Source organism: Nomia melanderi, chromosome 2 (assembly GCF_051020985.1).
Source record: "Nomia melanderi isolate GNS246 chromosome 2, iyNomMela1, whole genome shotgun sequence".
Taxonomy (NCBI): domain Eukaryota; kingdom Metazoa; phylum Arthropoda; class Insecta; order Hymenoptera; family Halictidae; genus Nomia; species Nomia melanderi.
Genome location: NC_135000.1, coordinates 2,646,306 through 2,666,690, shown reverse-complemented (window position 1 = coordinate 2,666,690; position 20,385 = coordinate 2,646,306). Strand labels below are relative to the sequence as shown.

Here is a 20,385-nt window from a genome sequence, read left to right as displayed (position 1 = left end):
ACCTTAACTAAATCAATTTTCATAGAAATGCAATATTTCCCTATTTCATTGTGTAACAGCTCCAATTATTCCGCAACAGGTCCACCGGCCCTCGGACAACACAAAACCCGGAAGTTGATTAAAACCAGTCGTCGCGGCGCTTATCGATTATCTTTTTATTCGGTCACCGTCAAGATCCAGATGTCTGTCGGCTCTAATTGCAACCGATGACCGGCCAACGTCGATCATTTTACCGTCGAGCGTGTTTCTTTCGGTCGTTAGATAACCGGGCGCGATGTGCAACGCGTGTTACAAGGTTCCCTTGAGAAAGCTGCCACCCACGACTGAAAACCTGGAAAGTAATAAAGGCTAACGGCGTCTGTGCGGCTAACTGACGATGCTCTATCGACTCCTCCGCTCCCTGCGCTCTGTAATTTCGTGTGTGATCGCTGCACCGCCGATCCTTATGCATTTATGCATGTCCGACTTAACAAAGGATGTAAAAAATTAGATGTGATTTTTTTGCTTATACTAGGAAGGAGGTACTTTTATTTGGATTTGTAATTTGTATTCGTAGGCTGTATGTGTTTATAAAAATTAGGTGTGTTTCTTTGTTCTTGTTTTGGAGAATGTATTTTCTCGGTGATGATTTGTTTTATTTTTCTCCATTTGGTTCGCGACAATTAATTTTTGAAAATGAGAACATTTGGATCTCTAGTTTGTACGTGTTAATAAAAATTGGTCTACGTCTATTTCTTCTGTATAGTAATAGAATTTTGTTTTCATAATTTAGTTCATGAAAATTGATTTGTAATTAATAGATTTTCCCTGATTTTCATCAAGAAACGATGAAAATTAATGGCAATAAATCTTCAAACAGTGGCGAATAAACCAAATGAACGTGGATTATTAAGAAATCTGTAATAACTACTAATTGTTGTTATCAACAAAATGACAAAACAAGAAACTAAACCAAAATCGTATTAACTAATTCTTTAACACTAACTTTCCTCTTTAACACTGAAACTACCAATCAGTCAAACTGACTTTTTGAAATTACTGTATAGAAATTTGAAGGTTGCATCTATTAAGACATTTAATTAATTTCAAATTCAATGTTTGTATTGTCAAAACAATTTCTTTAATAATTTCTCAGAGAAACACCTGTTACCTTTTTAATAATTGCGAAAAAGGAAATCAGGAATGGGTCATTTTAACACGTCTCCTAGTTTCGAGTTCCAAGCTTCTACTTTCGTTGTCTTCAATCTATTTCTTTTTGAACCCTTTGCACTCCGAATTTCTTTTGCATTTTTTCCTCGATAACTCTGTACCATTACGATATTTTATTTGAAATGCATTTAAGAAAACAGATAGTTCGTAGAGATGAGTGTAAACAGATTCTTCTTATAATAATATCAAAAATAACATAATAATATAATCTACTTGAAAAATATATTAACAAAGAATCACACCTGCGAATAAAACTGATGTCGAATCACGCTGACAAAGGTGCGCAAAAGGTTAAGATATTTTTCTGTCGCATCCACATTTATATGCGTGAAATCTTCAGACTCCAATTTGGTCAATGAAAAATCAGTTTGACAGGAAATTACGGTTCAGAAATAGTTCAAAGGTGGCTTAATCAAATGCGTCTAGACGTGTACAAGGTGATTCAAGTTTGACGGGCGAGGGAGGCAGGGCGGAGGCGACCGGCTGGCTTTTCTCTTATGTAACGTAGACTGAAGTTTCTGCTCGGTGTAGCGTGTACATAAGCCGTCTCGCAACATCCAGTCAAGGCGGAGGAGGCATTGTCTCACGTGCCTGGCCGAGTTATTCTCTTTATGACCCCAGAGGCGGGCGAACTTTTCAGGCTGGAGCTTCCATTGACTCCAAACTTTGTGCCACGGTGTGTCTCGCTTGCTGAAGCAACAGCGGGAGCATCGGAGTTTCGCTTTTCATTCACTGGGGAGCAATGTCCACTGGCCTCCGTAGTTTCCTTGTTCACGTTTTCATTTTCGAAAGACAATAATCGGAGAATACTGTTGTTCGTTACTTCCAACGGTGAAATTACTCAGCAATTAACGCTGAGCGTACTAGTATTCTGTATATACCTATTTCTAAAGTGACGAGGTGAATGATTGATTGCAAAGTGAAAATGCACGAATTAGATGATCGATTTTTTTTAACCAGTTAACTGTGGCGATCTCTTTGCAAAGCGCCCACCAGTGTGTGTCGCGATAATCAAGCGATGACGGGTATAGTCGTCAAACACAGAGTGAGTGGCACTGTTGAAATATTGGGTCAAAAAGACGACTTTATTTCAGAAAATGAACTATTTTATTAGTAATATTTACACAGTCGCTCAACATGAACATATATTTATACATAATGAACGGAAAACTTAGAAAAGAAAATGAAATATTTATAGAAGTTAAAAATTTAATATACTTTAGAGAATCTAATATGCTTTTTTTTTGGTTTTGATACATCAGGATGAAAATCGGGATAATCAAAGATCCAGTGTTACTGCACTGCTTACGAGTTAGCTCTCAGGAAGTTATGAATCCAACTCAAATTATTTATAATTTTCATTTGTTTGTTTCATTTCGTCTTGACCTCTAAACATTTTAAACATACTAAAATTTACGAATATAATTTAGTTTTCGCCAGAATTACAATTTAAATATCAAATTGTAACAAAATTTTACGCATGACGGATATAATCATCATGACACCAAATTGTGCCACATCTCCATGACGGATATAGTCGTCAAACACACTTAATTGGTTAATGGAAGCAGAAATAGAAGAGAAGACAAAAATTGATGAACTAATTCGTGGGGTGATATAATTAATCGAATTTTTATATCGCTTATTTCACCGGTTGTGGTACGTTTAGTGTTGATGTGATTTGTTTCTAGTTTTTCGTAGAGATTTGTTTCGTTTGCTCTTTAGGAATTTTTAGAATTTGTCCAGTTGAAGATTCGGTGAATTAACACTAGAACTACCGAGCGTTTAAACTGACTTTTGAAAATTTCATTAGAAAAACTATGAACGTGGATTCATTAAGATTTGAGTTGGTTTAAATTTCAGCTTGGGTATTACTTAATCGGCTTCTTTAATAATTTCTCGAAGAGATACTTGTACCTCTTCAGTAATCGCAAAAGAAAAATCAGGAGTGGGTCATTTTGACCCATTTGGTAGTTCTAGTGTTAACTCCTCGACCTACAATATCGTGTCAGACTCGTGATAAAAATTTTCAACTGAATTTAAGAAATCTGAATGGTATTTATTGCTTTTCAATATAAATGATATGTTACTTTTCTATTATTACTCGTTAACTTTTGGACTAAACGTAGACATTGAATAACCATCAAAAATTTGTCCTTTCTAAATAAACAAATAACATGAAAATAAAAAGAATAGATTATGAATAATGAAGTAGTGTCGAGATCATAGTTGAATGGAAATAATAACCCAGAATTTTATTTCCCTAACGAGTTAACAATTGTCCTAAGGTTACTTGATTGTAAGATTTCTAGTTTGAATATGCACCTCCTTATTTGTTCATCTTTGATACATGGAGTGATTCGTTTAACCAGTTAACTGTGTTTGACGAGTATACACGTCATCTTAAAACTCTTACTAGTGCCAACTTTTTCAACGATGGATTATTTATTTTTTGAGACAAACATGTAATTCTTCTCCGTTTCGCTTTAGTTTTTCGTTAGGATATATTTTAAATGCATTTGGCCTGCATTTAACGAGTATACACTTCATTATTTGATTTTATTGCGCGCACAAGGAGAGATTTTTGAAACTAAATTCCACACTTAATTGGTTTAATCATACCAGCAGAATTTATTTGTTGGGTAGAAAAATGGTCGAGGCAGAAGTTGTTTGGCATATATGGCTCAAATTACTATTGATGACAAGACGGTTGGTTTGATTGATACAGAATAACTTTCGTTTGTAACTTCGTTTTATGTAATAAATGTTTTAGAAATAAAGTCAGATGGCACAGTTAAATGACTCACTTTGTACATTGTTTTTAGAGTGTTATGAATTTACGAAAATAACACTGGAAAATGTATTTTCTTTTCTTTTTAGTATTGACTGTTTTTGCAGTGTTATTAAAATTATATTAGATAGAGGCATCATTAAGTTTATTTACTTTTCCTTTTACTACAGATTGCTTTTACAATGCTATAAAGCGATAAAGATATTACTGGAGAAACGTATTTTCTTTGGTTTTTAATATAAATTGTTTTCGCATCGTAATAAACTGAGAACGAAACCAATAAACGATGTATTTATTTATTCCTTTTAATGTAAACTATTTTTACACTGCAACGAATTAACAGAGAATTCAGTAAACAATACATTTCCTTTATCTTTTTAGTATTGATTATTTTCACAATATAATAAATTGACGAAGAAATCAGTAAACTATATAATTTCATTACCTTCTTAGTATACAGTATTTCCACAGTCCAATAAATTATCAAAGAAATCACCGACCAATATGTTCCTTCTCCATTTAAGTATTTTTCACAGTTCAACGAACCTACACAAAAACCGACTAAAAATCAATTTCTTTACTTAGAATTATTTAACTCAATAGCCGGAATAATTAAATAATTTTTAATTCTATTGTAAAAGTAACTGTGCAACTACAAGTGGCAGGAAACACATGTCAACAACGATCTCCAGTATCTTTTTTATTATTCTCGAACGTTGGAAATAATTAATTTCGATGATTATTTGAATCAGTTGGGACCATCGTTTAACGAGAAATGATTTTTTGAAGCTGCTGCCGAGGTCGCTCAAAAATCAACCGTCGATCGTTAACTCAGCTCGCCGGCCGACTCAAGGAAAGACCAGTATCATCAGGATTGCGAGTCATTCTGCCCGTTCTTTATGTTTATTTTGCCTTGGACTGCGAGGCCCCTTCCGTGCCTGACTGTCTTCTTGCCCGGCGCTCGTTTGGAACCCGTTTTTTGAATCATCTTACCGGTCTATCGGCTCGCTCGCCGATTTTCATTTGACCTCGACTGGCAAATTGTCATCGCGGACCGTGGATTATCAATTTTTAACACGTTTGCAGTTTATCGTGATGCCACTTGAACATTCAAATGATATTTTTAGTCGTTTTTGTTTATTAGCTTCTGGTATCTCGGAACCTTGGTTAGTAATTAAATAAATTGTTAATTTCAGGGTCTAATTCAATTCATTGCTGGGATTGTAGGTATTTCTATGACATTCTACCAGTTGCACAGAGGTTGTCAGTTTTTTATTTAAACGGCTTTAGAAATTAGAAATATTTTAAGGATATAATTAGTTATTTATTGCTACGTTTCGGTTTTAATATTTCTTATTTTATGACGCTGTGCATTTGACATTTTTTTGAATTGTTTTTTGTATTTTGTACTCTTTGTTTTTTAATCTTTCTTCGTCAACGAGTATCAATCGTTTAACACTATTCTTACCAGTGTCAAAAGACAGCTTTCGAAATTTTAACTTATAATTATTTTCCAACCTTAGCATATTCTAAATTGACTTGTCGACATTTCCCATGACGATTATAAAATTAACTGTATGAAGTATCCAAAATACAGTTGAGGAGAAATGATTAAAACTTAAGAAATTAATTAAAAATAAATGTGTAATATAAATAGTGTTAAATTCGGCAGTTCAGGATGTGCGAATACTCTTGTGACTCACTATAACTGGTTGAGGGAATATTCATTTTCGAAGCAACCAGTTTTATGGTTTAGTGTATGTATATATATTAAAGGAAAATTTGTTGAAAAAATTATTCGTAAATACGAACACGTACACATGCCAGAAAAAGATACACACTTCTCAAAGAGACGGCAACAGCTGTCTGATTTACGTAAATTTGCCTGAGAATCCGTAATCTTTTAATATATAGTCTTGCAGATAAGCTATCTCACTTAATCAAAGTATCTCTTGATATGTCTATTACATACGATTTATTTAGTTTAAAAAATAATACTAAGACCCCTTACGTACAACTCCTAAAAATTAAAATAACATGTATTAATCACAAAAATAAATATCGCAGTTTCACTGAAACTACCAGACAGGTCAAAATAACCCATTCCTGATTTCTTCTTTTTGCAGTGATTGAAAAGGTAACAGATGTTTCTTTTGAGAAATTACTAAAATTCATTCAGCAAATATCAGCAATACGCAAACTGGATTTTAAATCAATTAAACTCTCAACAGATGCATGTGTAGTGTTTCTATAGAGGAAGATCAAAAAGACGATTAACTTCTCCATAGTTCTATGTTCAACTCACTTTTACCCCAATATTTTGATATCATCAAAGTACCCTGTTTTCTATGAAAGTTTTAGCAAACATTCACCGATGCGAATGCGTTAAAATGCCAAATTATAGTGCAAACGATTAGTTCCTATGGAAAGTGAACGGATCTTCTCAGGCGTCGATCCTCGCCGTGAAGTGAAGGAGGAAGAAGCCTGGCACCGTTGAAGGAAGTCGTTTGCGGTCGAATGAATCGGACCTTGGACAGAGAGACCGCCTCACAGTGGGGCCTTTCGACGAAAAGCTGGCCATAATTCAATTTTTGGAGTTCACAGCAACGTCTTTCTGGCGTAGCAGATCTATCGCATACAGTTAATATCTTAACACTAGGTTTACGGGCATTTATTGTACAGTTTATTCTATTGTTCCTGGGGAAGTTGATATTCGTTCATTTAGATTTTGGAAATGTTTATAAAATTCAATCTGCGTCAAATTGACGCGTTCCGTAAATCTAGTGTTAACCAGTTAACTGTGTTTGACGAGTGTACACGTCATCGTAAAGCTTGACATGATACTAATTCTTTCAGCAATGAATTCTTTATTTTTTTACATAAACATGTAGTTCTTCTTCGTTTCGCTTTGATCTTTCATTAAAATATACTCTATTTGCATTCGTCCTGCGTTCGATGAGTACACGCTTCATTTTTTAATTTTATTGCGCGCAGAACCAGAGGTTTTTCCAACAAAATTCCACAGTTAACTAGTTAAATTGTTTTTTCACGCATTTGATAAACACTAAAACTACCGAGCAGTTAAATCGTCTTCCGAACATTTCTTTATAAAAGCTGTACGCGTGAAGTTAATAACATTTCAGTTGATTGATGCTTCAGTTTAGGTACTACTAAATTAACTGCTTTAATCATTTCTTCAAGAAGTATCTGTACCTTTGCAGTCATTCTAAAAGAAGAAATTGGGAATTGGTCATTTTGAACTATTTCTGAACCGTAATTTCCTGTCAAACAGATTTTTCATTAACCAAATTGGAGTTTGGAGATTCTACCCATATAAATGTGGATATAATGTAAAAATATCTTAAGAAATTAATAGATTAAAGACTACGAAAGTAGAAGCTTGAAACAATACTAAACCTAACAGACGGGTCAAAATGACCCATTCTCGATTTCATCTTTTGCAATAATTGAAGATAACAAATATTTCTTTGAGGCATTATTAAGGAAATTGATTTAACAATATGAAAGTTGAATTTTAAATCGATTAAAACCTCGATAAATGCGCTTTTGGAGTTGTTCTAGAGGAGTTTCGAAAAATCAATTTAATTGCTCGGTAGGTTTAGTGTTGAATATATTGACTAAGATATAGACTAAAATTAATGAAATATCAAGCTTCTTAACTAATATCGTTGTGGAATGTTTCCTCGAGATTAGCGAGATTTCCCTTGGTAGGCGTAGAATCGATTAATTATTTTATCTGTGAACACGATCATTCGTCTGTTGATCTTCTATATTGTTTTTTTAGTACAATAGGAGAAAAAACGCAGAAGCACTACCTTTTCCAACGATGAATCATTTATTTTGTCGGAATTTCCCTTTAGGAATTTCTTATTTGAAATATTTGACTATTAAAATAGATTGATGTAAACATATAGTAGTCGTATAGTTAATGCAAAGTATCTTTGAATTTACTCTTGTAATTCCTTTCTCAATGTACGTTGTTCTTTCTTAGTCATATTTTGATAAACCGGAAGGAAAACAGGCGAGTGTCACTGGGTGTCAAGTTGGGACAAGTTTCCTGATGTCAAGTGACATGTCTGGTATGATATGCAGTTAAGAAAATTGCACGAATTTGTACTGTGTTGCAATATTTAAATTTCAAGTGTTAATGAGTATGTACAGTCTGTCTCGTTAATATTGACGCCACCCGTGGCATTAGTAATGTTAATGTATTTGTAAAAATTGAATGTAAGATAAGGAAATTTAGTTGCATCATATATACAGCCTTACTTAACAATATTTTCGAAACTGTGACTTGACAAAGCTTTGGTTTGTAGCTATTAATTCAGTAATTCTTTTAAGCGTAAAAAATCAGTCTATAAACATTTTCAAATTGACATCGTCCTATTATATTTGATGTTTTAACTGCACAAATTTGTTCAAAAGTTGAAACATAATCAATTTTCACAAAAATTTACTTAAAAATTGTGTTTATATCAATAACGTTGGATCCGCCATTTTTGATAAAATATTCGAATTTAGCAACTCTGAAAATATAAGTATACCAATTTTCATAAAAATCCTGTGAATATATACCTGAGAAGTAAATCCTAGGATAAGGAGATAACACTAAATCCATCGAATAGTTAAACTGAATATCTGAAATCCCCCTATATAAGTTAAATTAGAAGATTTAAAGTTCAATTTTCGTATTGCTAGATCATTTTCTATAACAATTTCTCAGAGAAACATCTGTTGCCTTTATAATAATTACAAAATGAAGAAATCAGGCATGGCCTCTCTTGATCCATCTGGTAGTTTTAGTGTGAAATGCCCTAGATAACTACCAAGACCACAGATGAAATTCAATGTCTACCAATCCATTTTGAATTTCCAGTACACCTAGTGATCCGGAATTGATCCTCAATGCAAGATCCAAGTACCAAACCTCGGCAGCCTGAAGCTTATTGCCCGCGTCCGCTAATTTCATTAAGAAGCTAAAGTTCTTCCGAGTGATAAAGGTGAGCTTGATTGCGTAACGAGGACAGATGATTAGAATTACTTGGTGCGTTATGTAAACACACTGTCGGGGAAGGGGGTAGAGAAACTGTTCGACCAGAAGAAAACGGAATGACACAGCCACGGAGTTTCCTAGTCCTGTTTCTCACGTTAACGAACCGTCGGGACGTTCCACGCGGTTGGATCCTGAGCCCGTGATGAATTGATCGGGTTGTAACGCTCGTACCTCTCGCACCTAGTCATACTCGCCGGTAATAACCGACGCGAGGCGCATCTGGTTGTGCAATCGGGAAACAGGTTGAAGCACCCGGTATCATTTCGTAATAATTATTTGCATCGTTCTCGCCGAGGCAGTCGTCGCCTCCTTACAAACCATCGGACCGAAAATCATTTTATTTAATTTACCGTTCCACTGTGGGAACTGGGTTCGTTGAACCCATTCGTGGGGAAGATTCAATTATGGAAATGTGGAAAGATGTTTTCGGAAAGAGATTATTTCAGATGTTGAGTTGCATTTAGTGGAAAGAGGTTGGTGGTTTTGCAGTAATCTTTGTAACTATATTTATTTGTTGTTGTTGTTGTTGCTTTTGCTGGTGTAGCATATTTTATTAGTATATTTATTTTTAAATATTATTGCTGCTGTTTTTGCAGAAGATTCAATTTCTATATTTATTTTAAGATGTTGTTATTGCTATTCTTGTTACGGATTTTATTAATACACTTATGTTAACATGTTGTTCTTACAGAATATTTGTTTCCTATATTTATTTAATGATATCGTTGTTGTTATTGCTATTATTATTATCATTATAGAAGAAAATATTGCTATATTTATTACGAAATCTTGAAAGATAATTTAAAAAGTCTATATAATTGTCGTTTTAATGAACACGAATTGTGTGCATGGTCATAACTAATTTACGATTTAAATTTCTGATGTATAAGAAGTAATTTTTTAGTCTTCAATGATCGAAAACTGTAAAATTATTTGTTTATGAATTATAATACCGTCAACTATTATTTCAATATAGTACCTACTTGCGATAATCAAAAGTATTCTGCCAACAATATTTAAGTTGAAATAGTTTAAGTTAACAATAAAAACTTGGTTTGGAAATGGTTCGATTATGCGAGAGACAAGGCAATGTATTTTGGTCGTAAAAAATTAACATATTAATCATTCATTGACAGCACAGTCTCGCAGTGATTTAAACTTCGTCTTGCCGATAACCGGAATGGTGACTTTTCAGCCGGTAAGCAAACGTACGTTTAACTGACCGCGGTTGTCAATTGATTATAGAGTTCAGCAAATTAAAATCCTCTTTTTTATTCTTACCTCTACTTTCATTGCGCGGTTCTTGTTTAGATACTTTTTAAACTTACATGAGTGTTTACAGCTACTCAAAGTCATAAAATTTAATGTCTATGTAACCTGGAACATTCTCGAAACATTCCACAATATTTTGGTACATTTTATTAGCTCTCCACTAAATTCTGACAACTGATATATTTTAAAAGCTATCCTGTATATGTCCTCTGTATATTTACTTTTCATTTTTGGGTAGTGTCTCATTTTTTCTTCAAAACCTTTTGTCATGGAAACCCGTATTTTTAAAATACTGTAGCTCACAGATTAGTTCTGCTACCGAGTTCGTGCACCAGACTAGAAACTGCGTGATCGTTACTGACCAGCTACAAAACAATAGGATACCATCTGTATTATACGAAACAGAGAGCTCCAAAGATTACAATTAAATAAATATTTTTTTTAATGCGACAGGAAATAATGTGCAATTTATTTTAAGACAATAGAATTGTAAAATATTCTCGTCTTATACACAGAGTAACTTGAATCAAAATAGTAGGCGAACCTAAAATCTAAGCACTGTCAGAATCCCTTGTAATTAACCCTTTGCCCTGTGATTTCTTTCTGAAACATGATTGATCGAAATATTGTATTATTACCTAATCTTTAATAATAGTATTAATTTTAATATTATCAATAAAAACTAAATTACTATCAAATATATTAATGCTCTACTATACCTCTCACAGAAATGACAATTAAATAAATATACTTTCTTTAATGCGACAGGAAATAATGTGCAATTTACTTTAAAACAATAGAATTGTAAAATATTCTCGTTTTATACACAGAGTAACTTGAATCAAAATATTAGGCGAATCTAAAGTCTAATCACTGTCAGAATCCCTGAAAATTCACTTATACCCTATCTCGTCTTATTAAAACATGATTGATCTAAAAATCGTATTCTTACCTAACTTCTAATAACTTCATTACTATTAAGTTTAATTTTATCGATAAAGAAAGATTATTCAACAAATCAAATAAATTAACCCTTCGCGGTCCGAAGTGCTCTTGGTTTCTCACTTTGAGATTCACGTCGACGTTAGTTCATTCAATTACAGCTTAATATGACGCTCTATTTATTTATTCAAAAATATTTGGGAGTGATCGAAATGTTACCGTTAAGCAGTACTATTGTGATACTACAAATAAATATGGAAAAAATTGTTAAAACAGGTAGAGGTAGCAATAAAATAGAACTGCTAAAGGTTAATGTTTTACTCTACTTCACGCAAAAATTCACATTGGCTACAGCAGTTGCGACGAATCGCAAGGAGAAGCGAAGCAACGCTGACGAGAATCGTCGTGGCTGTATGGCCACGTCGAATTCGTAATATCAAGTACCTTTCTTTCGGACCCGGTTACAGCATCGAATTCAGAAAGCGAGCCAGGCCGGCAGCGTATCGGCTCACGGGCGGTTTTTGCGACTCGAGAACCGGAAGCACCGGCTCGCCGCGAGAAAAAATGCGAATTGGTCCAGCTCTACGGGTCGTTTCAGTGATCTACATCTGGCCAACAGATTTCTGCGGAATCAGGATAATGGATCACGGTGGATTAGTCATGGTCCATAGCGGCTTTAGACAGCTGAATGTTAACCAGGTAACTGACATTAAAGTGGGGAAAGATGGCGGGTGGTCCTTCTTTTTTTTTTTTTTTTAAAGAACTACATTAAGTTTTTTGATGAAACTACTTTACCACTATTAATTTAGTGGAAAACAAGAAGAATTTGATGCTTTGAAGGTTAACCCCTTGCCTTGTAACAACGTGTCAGATTCGTGGTGAAGATTTTCAACGTGTTTTAACACTAAACCTACCAGACGAGTCAAAATGACCCATTCCTGGTTTCTTCTTTTTGCAATTATTAAAAGGACAACAGATATTTCTCGAAGGGATTATTCAAGAGTATTTAGTAACACGTATACTGAATTATCAGTCAATTAAAGTCTCGATGAATGCACTCTTGAAGTTTCTATAGAGGAATTTCAAAAACTGAATTTAACTGCTCGGTAGGTTTAGTGTTAACAAACATAAATATTACTCGATTCATTCGAATTCCAAGTAAATATTTATCTTCTGCAATCAATTGTCATACTTACGAGCAAACATAAATATAGAATATGTTTACAATATTTTTCTTTTTTCAGTGAATTATTAACGACGAAGTAGTCGTATCGATCACAGTTGAGAAAAATATCATAGGGTACGAGGTTGCAGGTCGATGATAGACAAATAATGTAACGTTTGTATGATAAATAAATACATCTTTGTGGAGTTCAGTTGGGAATTTGTATTATGAGTTTGACTTGATGTTATAACTGGAGTTAAGGATTTTACAGTTTGTGATCAGTTGATTAAAGGTTTGTTAGGTTGATTAGATTAGGCTTGTTGAAAATTTTAACTGACCATCTGGTTGTTTGTTAGGTGTCTGGAGATATGGTGGAGATATGAAGAAATGGATGCAGTGGAAGCAAGTTACGAAGAGGTTGTGAAGTTCTATTTTAATTTTAATTTTTTAGTTTAATTTTTGAATAGGCATGTTTATGTTCGAATCTGATGCTTGAGTATAGTTCTAAGGCTGTTTTTGCTCAAATTTGTTAGTATTATCGTTTTTGTTTTCAAAAACTTATTATAAGGACTGTTAATGGCAATACTATCACACTCTATCAAGGTTTAATTTGTTTCTTTAATGGTTACAATTTAAATAAAGAAATCACGAGATAAATTCTAGGGTTAGATCACTAGTTTATTCGTTCATCATACCATTTTTCAATAAGTAAGTAAATTATTTCTCGAAAAGTTATTTACTCTGGATTGTTAATTGTTTTAAATTGTTATAACTCTGATTTATTACTACTATATTAATTAATATTTCTCATATTTCAATATTATTCTTTCTTTCCAAAGAAAGAAAATTCCATCCTTTCAATAAACAAAAAATCTCAACATTTCCATCTATCAATAATAATCTGAATCTACCTTAGATCCCTAACCCTTAAGTCCCCAGTAGCATAACCCTAAAACACATTCCAACATCAGTAAAATGCAAACCAATCTACTACTAGAGAAAGCAACCAGTATAAAACCAACATAGTAATAACAACCTATCATTTTAACAAAGAGAACAGCATTTTTCATACAAATGTTTATTTTCGTTCATCAAATAATAATCACATCATGATTAATTACAGAGTAATGACAAATCATAATTCTGTTCAACACTAGGTTTACAGGCATTTATTGTACACTTTATTCTATTATTCCTAAAAGAATTGATGCTCGTTTATTTAGATTGTGGAAACTGGAGATTTGATAGTAGGTAATTGGGGTACACGTCAGTGTGATCGCATCAATCAAAATCGGCGTAAACATTTACAAAATAATATTTCTAAAATCCAATATGCGTCAATTTGACGCGTTCCGTAAACCTAGTGTTAATCGGAGATTAATGATTAACTATAATTCTTATTAATTGCATATTAACTTAATAGCAGATTAATTATTAATCACAGTATATTGTAAAGATAAATGTACTTTTCCCAAAAGATTTTTATTTAGGACCTAACACGCTCAAAGGATCGTGTTCAACGATGGGTTAAACAGTTCGTTGCTAAGTAGAGTTAAGCGACCATTTAATCGTTCCAAGCAAAGTGTACCAGATCAGAGTTTGAAGGGGTCAAGCGTTCGCGCGTGTCCAAGCGCCTGACAACGAATCCCCAAGTTTTTCTCTCTCTCGGCAGACACTGGATACTGTACGGTGGATGCTGCGCGGAACCGTTATGCAACCTGCAGCGTGTAAGCGGTCTTTGCTCGCTCGGATTCCCGTTGCCCTGTCCTCGTGTCGCTCCTGGCAGCCGGGGAACAACTATAGGAAATAATAAGACCGAGTGATCGGCCGCGTACCGTCGCACTCTTTCATTAAACCGGGAATTCGCTAGTTTCGCAAGGTGAACTTACTCAAATATATTCAGACGACCGATAATTCTCATTATGCTGGGGCGATCCGTGGATCATTGAGAAACTGGTGTTTTATTTTCAGTGAAACTCACTGGTATTATGTTTTCTTTGTTGTTATTGTGTTACTACTTTTTGTGTTTATGGATTGTGTAAGGTTTATTTATATGTATACGATTTGTGTTTGGGTGTCTCGTGAAAATTGGAATTTATGAGAAATGTTTCGTTGATTAGGAAATTATATATATATTTATATTAAATTGTAAATTACGAGATTGTTTAGAAGAGTATGTTATGATTAATATATACTAAGAATATTATTTTTGTAATATATTCATTTTCATTCTTCATTCTACACAATTGCAGTTTGTTCAATAGTGTTCTATTATATTCTTTATTATTTCTATATTACTATTTTTTATATTTATATATTTTATAAAAGTCAGTATTAACAAAAAATGTTGTCTCCTTAACTAGGAGATTATATATATATATATTTAACTGTAAATTATATAAAATTATTTATAAAAATATCTTGTGATCAGCATATAACAAAAATACTATTTTTGTAATGTATTCATTTCATACTTTATCCTACACAATTACTGTTAGTTCAATGGTATTTTATTATTTCCTCTGTTATTTCTATATTACTGCTTATATATATATATATCTCATAAAAATTAGAATTAATGTAAAATGTCCCTTTACTCACCAGATGCTTACATACATATATTCATACAAAATTATAAATTACATAAAACCATTTAAAAAAATATTTTACGGTCCATTCAACAAAAATATTATGTCTGTACCTATTTTCATACTTCACAGAATTCAGTTTTTACAAATGCATCAAACCAGTTGATTTGATTTGCAAAATTATGAAGTCTTACGTATAATATTAAACTTTGTATCATGCATTCTTAATTTACATGTTTTCTCATTAATTAGTTTTAAAGAACATCGTCTGTATCTCATCGGAGAATATTGAATATTTCTAGTGAAAAAACTTTCGAGTGCAAAGAGTTAATCCGTATCACTTCCACAATGTCGATAATTCAATTATATCCTTCTTTTGAAATCGCTGATGCCATGGAAGTAGTGTATCTTGTTTCTAGAAGGAAGAACGTTGTCCAATGGAACCGCTGCTGAATCCGAATCACCATCCTGAGTTGTGCAAGTGTCCGATTGGCCACCGAAGAACTACTTTTCACCAGCGATTTAGCCTTCACTTTTTTCCATACCTGTTTCCGTACGCCCACGCAATCGAAACGGCTTTTAACTTGCACGAAAACCGTGTGTAAAAGCCTTGGCAGACAACAGGCAAGGTTCAGTGATTCATGGCCCCCACAGGAATCAATTTCTTTCGAAGACAATTTGTCCTCCAGCCGGACATGAAATTCGTGGTTAAACGCTTTAAACATTTATCGATCGCTAAGGTTTCAGGGTTTCCGAGCTGAGAATGCAGCATGGTCTCGTCTCGAAGGGAGTGGGCAGTCTCTCACGAGCCTGTCAGGCCTCGTCGACCACCATGATCGTCTCCTCTGTTTGGCTTCCATCCTTCTCCTATCAAATCCTTTTCCTTCCTTATATTTCTTAAATTTTATTTCATCGTTTATATTTTGGTTCGTGTCATGTGTATTTTGATATTTATTTTTATTCGTTAGAAATATTTGAAACGGTATTTGGTTTTATAGATCTATAGGATTTTTGTTTCGCTTAATGTCGTTTTTGATCTTTGCTCTCTGAATTAGTTGAAATTGGGATCTTTATCTGAATTTCTTAGTTAAAATTAGAATTCCTTGCGAGATACTATTGAATTCTTATGTGTCCACATGAGTTAGTGATTATTTCACATCATTTTAGTATTTCATTAACTAATTTCCAAACTTCAGAATATTTATTTGTTTCATAAATCGGTAACATTTTTGTTTTGTTTAATATTGGTTTTGTGTCTCCCTGAATTTGTTGAAACTTATCTGTTTCAAAATATTTACTTCTCTTAGTATAATTTATTAAATAATCATGCAGTCATAACAGTTATATAAAGTTTATTTAATGGAATTCTGCGTTTCGTTATTTAATACATTTAGCTCTTTATATTTGTCTGTTATTTTGTCTCAGAGAATTTTTAAAGATTATAATTCTTTTTATACCTCACAATTTGTAATATTTTAATTTCGGTTACCACGCAACGTTATTCTTTTCTATCTTTGACTTAGAGTTTCCTCTTAAACTATCTTTTAGCTTCGAAATCCTTTTATTCTATTTACAAATTTTGTCTATGTCTTACTGTTCCTAATTTATTCATGCCTATTTTATCTAAGGATTCTCTCCTATAACATATCTACATATTTTTATATTATTAATTCATTTTTAGTTACACTATCATTACCTGCATTTAATGATTGTAAAATACATTATTTCAAATTATGATTATTTCTCATTATTTTATACATTCTCTTTTCTTACTAATTTTATGTACTATTTATCCCTTATAAACGATCCAATTGATAGTTTAATACTCTTAATCAAGCACACCACAAATTATAGATTTTCAATTCAATCATACATTATTTTAAATTATTTTTATTTCTCATTATTTCCTGCCATCTCTTTTGTTATTATCTTGATATATTATTTATGCCCCATAAACGATCCAGTTGACAGCTTGATACTCTTAATCAAGCACATCATAAATTGTAGATTTTCAATTAAATCATGCATTACTTTAAATCACTTTTACTTCTCATGATTTTATCATTTATGTACCGAAAACGATTCAGTTGACAGCTTAATACTCTTAATCAAGCACGCCACAAATTATAGATTTTCAATTTAATCTTCATGACATGTGTTCACAGTCCACAAATCTCCACCATCCTCCTTCCTTACACTCTGTGCCCCCGTCCTATAGAATCTTTGATGTATTTACGTCTGGTCATCCCATTTCCTCCTCCCCTCGCCAGCGTTCTTTACTTCCTATCCTCAGTCCTTCCTCCCTCTTAATCTATTTATACCCTTCTGTTCTCTCGCTTCAACGAATGCCCGTGTCCCTTTCATCTACGCCAACCCTTTTCCTCTCGAGCAGGAGAGACCGGTGAGGAGAATGGAAAGCTGCAGGGCGATTTATGATTGGATTTAAAGCTTCTGGATGATACGTCCGTCTCCACGCGCTTTGGCGAGAAAGCTTCTATTATTGGAAACTCTGGAAGAGTCTGCGACGTGTCAGGAAATTTTTCACATTTTTCGAATTTCACTTCTGCTGAGGCAAACCTCCTTTTATATTAGCATTGGTCGTTGACAGCTGTATGTTTTATACTTTTGTACTTTGTTTTTCTTTATTTGTAGGTTTATCCATGTGTTTTATGAGAGTAACGTTGAAACTGTAAAATGAATTTAAATTGGAAGCGTGTTCACAGCTGAATACGCGAGAATTGTGTAGAAAAATAGTAGCATTGGTTATAATTAAGAGAATTATGTTTTCACTGACTATCAATTTTCTAATTATTGTAATTTCGAATAGGATTCGTGATTGCTTGGTTTGGGGGAGTGGGAATTTATCATTCAGTGATACAAGGGGGGAAATAGTTTATTTTGTTAGTTACGTTGAAAATTATAATAAAACTTGTAGGGTCTATGGAATATTTCTATAGTTGTGTTGAGAATTAAAATTTATGTATAAAGCAATGAGAGTGAATGTAATACTTATTTTATATAATATAATATAATATATTATAATATTTTCTATTGTAATATATAAAATATTATCTTCAATTATATACATATTGTGAATTTTAATTTGTTAAAGTTTTACATCATCAATTATGTTAGAAACTATTGCTTACAAAGTTTGTATGGGCTATGAATAATTTTTGTAACTAAATTGAAAATTATAACTATTAAAATTTCATAGTGTCAATTGTATTGAAAGGAATAATCTATAAAGCCTCTATGTTGTACGGATCACTCTTGTAATTATGTTGTAGATTACAATGTAATGTAAAAACTATTATCGTACTATAATCTATAGAATCCAATTTTCTAATAACTCTACAAAATCTAATGGATGCAATGAATTGCAATCTATAAATTCTTCAAAGTCTACAAATCATTTCTACAATAACATAGAAAAGTCTGATCTATACAATCTAATTTTTTAATTACTCCATAAAATCTAATCCATACAAAAAATTACAATCTATAAATCCTTCATGGTCTACAGATCGTTTCTACAGTAATGTAGAAAATTATAATCTATAGAATCCAATTCTCTAACAATTCTATAAAATCTAATCCATGTAATAAATTATCATCTATACAACCTTATTTCCTAACAACTCTACAAAACCTAAGTCAACACATCGTTTCCACAGTAATGTAGAAAATAATAACCAATGATGTCTCTATACCCACTGCAACATTTCTGCAGGACACGATGCAGCCCTCAGGGGTGCATCTGACACCGAGACCTCTGACTCACAATCAGTATGGAAGACATGAAGCGGAAACTGTCAGAAAGTCATCGTCGATGAGTCAGACCGGCCTGTTTCAAGGGACGAGGAGGGCTGGGGTGAGCGTAATGTCATCACCCGAATTAATGTGCGGCGGGGGTGAACGGCCTAGCGTGAAGTATCGGGCATCGACAAAAACTGTTCGCTAAAACATCTGGAGATCATGATCTGTTGCGGTGTAAAAACACATCGGGTTCAGAACTTTTTTGCTGGAGCTTAAATTCTTTCTAGATTGCTGATGTTGAGTGAAATTTTGTCACGTACAAACGTATAAAGAACGCCAAATATGTAACACCGTAGAATGATATACTGATTTTAGGATTTATGAGGAAAGTAAAGTTTCTGTGATTTCATTCTTTGAAAGATTGTGTGAGAAATATTTTATTTTCTTTCAAGGTGAGTTTAAAGATGATTTACTAACTTCTTTACGGTACTTCTTTATTTGTCTTTAAGCTTTTAACTTTATTACAACTTTTTTTTATTTATCTTATAAGTTCTCTAACAACCACGTTTACTTTTCAGTTTCATCACAAATTATTTTGTCTGTAGCACAAATAAGTAACTGGACAAGTCTTTATGTGCCTACAGTTTTCTAACAAACTTTTTAACTTTATTATAGAACTTTTGTATGTCTTTACTTTCTTAGCAAACTTATTTTACTTTTTAACTTCACCGCAAATTTTGTTGTCTTTAGCACATATAATTAACTTCACTGCAAGTCTTTATTTGCCTTTAATTTTCTAACAAACTTTTTAACTTTATTATAGAACTTTTGTATGTCTTTACTTTCTTAGCAAACTTATTTTACTTTTTAACTTCATCGCAAATTTTGTTGTCTTTAGCACAAACAATTAACTTCACTACAAGTCTTTATGTGCCTTCAGTTTTCTAACAAACTTTTTAATTTTATTATAGAACTTTCGTATGTCTTTACTTTCTTAGCAAACTTATTTTACTTTTTAACTTCATCACAAAATACTCATTTGTTATTCAGATTATAGTTTTTCCAAGTAGTGAGTAATGTTTGTGACTTCATCTGTGATAGACTAGTCGGTTTCCTCTTCCCAGCTCTTTTTCTATTTTTTCCTATTCCTTCTCTTGAAGCAGTCATTCACTGTTCCCTTCTTTCCACTCGATCTCTCGCTTTCGCACTGGATCACCTTGCTCTACGGGACCCCGCCGCCGTGTGACTTCACCTTAACTACTACCCACATCACGATCCCACAAAGGATAATACACGCACCGCCGGTGATACTCGATGCACACGTGCGCTATCTTGTGACCCAAATTTTTAGCGAAGGCTTTCCTTACGTGAAACGGAACTTTTGGGGCCTTTTGAGGCTTCATGGGAGGATACATCTACCACGGGAACCCTTTCTGAGAAGTGTCATATTGTTTGATAGCCATCTGATCGTCATTAACGTTTCCCTTGGGTTAAACTAGACCAGTACGCATATTTCTTGTTAATTACATTTTTTTTATTTGAATAGATCATTTAACACTAGAACTACCGATCACTTAAACTGACT

At 33.2% G+C, this 20,385-nt stretch overlaps 1 protein-coding gene and 1 long non-coding RNA gene across 3 annotated transcripts in view; one reads left to right on the top strand and one right to left on the bottom strand.

Annotated features, from left to right (window-relative positions):
- LOC116425831 (uncharacterized) overlaps window positions 1–20,385 on the bottom strand; it is a 63,324-nt gene that overhangs the window by 28,342 nt on the left and 14,597 nt on the right. The gene's annotated exons all lie outside the window — the stretch shown is intronic.
- On the top strand, window positions 9,170–11,741 carry LOC143174209 (uncharacterized). Its single transcript, XR_012997984.1, has 3 exons — window positions 9,170–9,547; window positions 10,211–10,272; window positions 11,643–11,741. It is a non-coding gene; the product is annotated as an uncharacterized LOC143174209 (long non-coding RNA).